Genomic DNA, 5,021 nt, shown 5'->3' on the forward strand with positions numbered 1-5,021 from the left:
AAACTGAAAATCCAAAATAAAAACCCAAACTTCATCCATATTGCTAAGAGTACAATTAAATAGTATCATTGAATAAGTAAATCGCCCATTAGTAAACCTGACACAGAGTAAACATGAAATGTAAGGTTATATCGCCCCTTTCAAAACTTTAACAGTTAAAAGAAATACCGTTTCATCTCCTTTGAAGGCAGTATGAAGTTAAACAATGTATTTGGCAAAATCTCTAAAATCAAAGTAATTACAAAATCTTTTAACTTTACATAGTGGTAAATAATGAAAAATAATACATTGTCAGCATCTACGTTAGTCAATTAGTGTACATACATACATACATACATACATACATACATACACACACACACACACACACATACATACATACATACATACACACACACATACATACATACATACATACATACATACATACATACATACATACATACATACATACATACATACATACATTAGCAAATCCTGTCCATTAAATTCACTTACCATGTTTATGCCCTTTGCTTAAGTCAATGTGATAAATACTATACATAAGTGATCAAGCCTCATTGCGGCTAAACTATGTTTTTTTTTCTCGTTGAACAGATCATGAATTATCTCCATATTCTGTTGGTGACAGCGATGATACTCATCGTCTGCGTTGACCATTATGAGTGTAACGATGACCTGGTGGAAAACGTCAAAGAATCCAAAAGGGGGTTGCAATATGAATGCTGCTTGGACTTTTCCTGTCCAGATTTGCTTGTATGTTGGAAGCAAATTAGAACAAAATTCAGGAAAAAGAGGGGACAGCCAGAAGATTAACTTTAATTCAGCAGCCATCTCTGAAGAACGACACCGAAAAAGAGACTTCGAAAATTTCCAAACCTTAAATTTAATTATCTAGTTGCATAGATTAAACTGTAGTATCATGTTATACCATGTAACAACCCTAAATTCGCACCAAATCTGCGATGATGACGAATAAATTCTTGACGAATTGAACTTTGGTATAAAGGCTTGCACATAACTGAGACAACCTGCATACACTTGAGGTAATTGTCCTTTGTACAATTGACTGTGAGGGCGCTGTTCTTCCTGTATGTGTGCCACATGGGGGTATTACCTCTACTATGTTAGTACTAGTGCACAAAGCCCTACTGAGTCCTACACTGGAAATGATTGGGATTTCATGTCAACACATCAATATTACTATAGACTGTATAGCCCTGCCTTGTGTTATAATGTGTGTGTGTGCGCGTACGCGTGTGTGTGTATTAACTTGACTTCATCAAAGAATGAGCAATAAAGCAGATCGTGGCCTCTTGCCTGGTTTAGGCATCACTTACCTCTTCCACTGACCCCTTTAGCTTCCTTCATTTATAATCCTTTATCCTAACGTTTGTTTATAAACAGTACACAACTCTTGGTCATGTGTTCTATTGTTTCACTCATACATTTATTCTTAAACCCACACATTTACATATGTTAAAATATAACCTCAACAGTTTTATCGAATGAATGAATGAATGAATGAATGAATGAATGAATGAATGAATGAATGAATGAATGAATGAATGAATGAATGGATGGATGGATGGATGAATGAATGAATGAATGAATGAATGAATGAATGAATGAACGGATGGATGGACGGATGGATGGATGGGTGGATGGATGGATGGATGGAAGGATGGATGGATAGATATGAATGGATAGATGGATGGGTGGATGGATGGATGGATGGATGGATAGATGGATTGATTGATTGATTGATTGATTGATGGATGGATGGATGGATGGATGGATGGATGGATGGATGGATGTATGTATATGTATGGAAGGATGGATGGATGGATGGATGGATGGATGGATGGATAGATGGATGGATGGAAGGATCTATGAATGAATAAATGGGTGGATGGGTGGATGGATGGATGGATGGATAGATGGATTGATTGATTGATGGATGGATGTATGTATGGAAGGATGGATGGATGGATGGATGGATATGGATGGATAGATGGATGGATGGATGGATGGATGGATGGAGGAATGAATAAATGGGTGGATATATGGTTGGATGGATGGATGGATGGATGGATGGATGGATTGATTGATTGATTGATTCAATTATTGAATGAATGAATGAATGAATGAATGAATGATGAATGAATGAATGAATGAATGAATGAATGAATGAATGAATGAGTGAATGAATGAATGAATGAATGAATGAATGAATTTGACACTGTAAAAGTGACGTCATCAGTAATAACTTCATATTTAGGCTCATACTTGAACTCACACAAAGTAGACATAAGGTCAATTAAGGTCAAATAGCACTTAATAATGATCCACAACTCTTGCGTTATCGGCAGATACAGCCTTTGTAAATTTAATAAAATGCCATATAGATGACAAAAGAAAACATTTTATTTGTAGTGTCTTACTGAAGAATAGAAACATAAACTATAGTATAGAGTTGCCATATTCAACAAACTTACTATGATTGATGAACCATAGGTTGAGAACCTTGAGGGCTTGGGAAATCAATGAATAATAATATCTTAGAGTGGCAGAGTCCATTGTTGAATGGTGGGTGAAGAAGATAAAAGTTGAAGGGTTCGTTTTCGTATTTGAACAAGGCCCAAAGCTATAAAAGCCCAAACTTGCAACATAATTTTTTTTCATAAACTTACAAACGTTTGTTATGTATGGATGTTTGTATTTTTTCTGCTACGTCCCATCCGAAAGTAATTTGTTTTATTAGTGAATCCCAAGACACGTGACATATCGAGGGTCCACTGTATTGTATTAACTCTTATAGCCACAACAAATCGTCTATGTATGCACCGTTGTGACTGTAGATTGATATTTTACCAAACAAGACAGTCTGATTGTGCAAACGTACATGACACAGTCTCTGTATTAACAGAGAATATTCAACAAGACAGTCTGAATGTGTAATCGTACATAACGCAGTCGTTGTATTGACAGAGAGCAGTCAACAAGATGATGTCGCTATGAATCTAACCTCAAAGAAACAGTACTTAATCAACTCATACGGTAAGTTTTTACTACGTGTTTCCATAGCAACTTTTATTGTAAACTATTGATTGTTTTAACTGAGACAAAAATATGACACTGGTTTAAGTCCTGGTTTGGGGTGTCGGTGGCCGAGTGGTTAAATCACTTGCCTCTCATCACCTCGGTCGGGGTTCGAACTCATTCACGGTTTGATTACATTTACCACACTGTAAATAAGAAGAGTGTCATTTAGTTTGACTCTGCCGAGCAACCGAACATTGAACCTTCCTCCCGTTATTGGTCAACGCCTGTTGAATGGTTTATAAAGAAATGAATGAAAATAAATAAGTTTGGCAAAACCATTTGTACTGTTAAAATTCCACTAGTTAATGAATGTATTTGGCACTACATTGTGGCATCCATATAACATACCATCTAATCCATTGTCTGTCAAACCAAATATACAATGGTGTGGTATGTTTACATGATGAAAACAATGTTTCGTTAATATGACCTACATACTGACTGCATGTGCCCTGCGTTTCAAATATCAAAGCAACTAACGCCTAACATAAACAGATACCTATTAGGAGAGTTAAAAACGGTGGGAGTACAACGTTGCTATTTTAGTGTCCAGTACAACATGATATCAATATCCTCCCATGAACCCGTACGTTATATTAGATTTCTGTAATCTTCTACATTTATTAAACCAACCCATATCATGTTACAATCTCCACACGTTTGTGTTTCAGTAAAGAGCCACGTAGCATACGAGTACGTGACAACTGGGCAGTGTAACTGTCAACTATTCTTCGAGAACTCATCGGTTTTCCCACGCTTAGGGAGTATTACGTATTAGTATTGCCTGTATTGTCGAACAGTACATGCTAACGATGAAAACGTTCTACTAAGGTAAGTCTGGAATGTAATTCAACTCACACGTGCTGATGTTATATGTATAGACCACAGGGGACCGGTAATAGAGGATTGAAAATATCGTCTATGATTATACATACACTACAAATTCGAGAACAATTGTATGACGCATCAGTCAGTGAGTTTTAATGACACTAAATTTGTGCATGGCTGTAAATGTACTTGCAGACCAATTTACATGTACTTACTTTATGTATGTATATTGTCTGGTATGAGGAGCCACTATTTTGTCATAGGCAGTTCATCATTATATTTGCTTTGACAGCCAATACACAAGAGGATATATTGTACAGATTACACGCTGTCATTTATCACAGACAAGGTAGAAATTGTCTGTGAATGTATCGAACGCAAGTCATTACCTAGTGGAAATGAAAGAGCAAATGCTTTTGTTGTATTTATGAAGACAGTAATTGCTTATCAGTACTTTGATGACATGCGAAGGGTTACCCATGATGATACATCTCACAATCTGTCACTTTCATGAACAACGATGGGAATGTATTACTCCATTCGTGTTGTCCCCCACAGACCACATACGAGGTGAGATAAAATATACACTATATGGTTTAATTCAAGGGCAATCGCTTTGTAGGAAGGTTTGTCTGGTCAATATAATCTTATGTTCCAAACGTAAATGAAATGTCATTCTATTCTTAGTTTGTCCAACACCCAATTGATTATAAATGTAATAGGCAATGAGTATGCAAATTGGGATTAACAAAACTGACAAGCACAGTCTCCCATGTCCTGCGTTAAAAGAGAAAATTATGTATGTATATCAGTAAGTATGTGTGTGTATGTATGTATGTATGCATGCATGTATGCTTGTATGTATGTATGCATGTATGTATGTATGTATGTATGTATGTATGTATGCATGCATGTATGCATGTATGCATGTATCCATGTATGTATGTATGTATGTATGTATGTATGTATGTATGTATGTATGTATGTATGTATGCATGTATGCATGTATGTATGTATGCATGCATGTATGCATGTATCCATGTATGTATGTATGTATGTATGTATGTATGTATGTATGCATGCATGTA

This window comes from Glandiceps talaboti, chromosome 19 (assembly GCF_964340395.1).
Source record: "Glandiceps talaboti chromosome 19, keGlaTala1.1, whole genome shotgun sequence".
NCBI lineage: Eukaryota > Metazoa > Hemichordata > Enteropneusta > Spengelidae > Glandiceps > Glandiceps talaboti.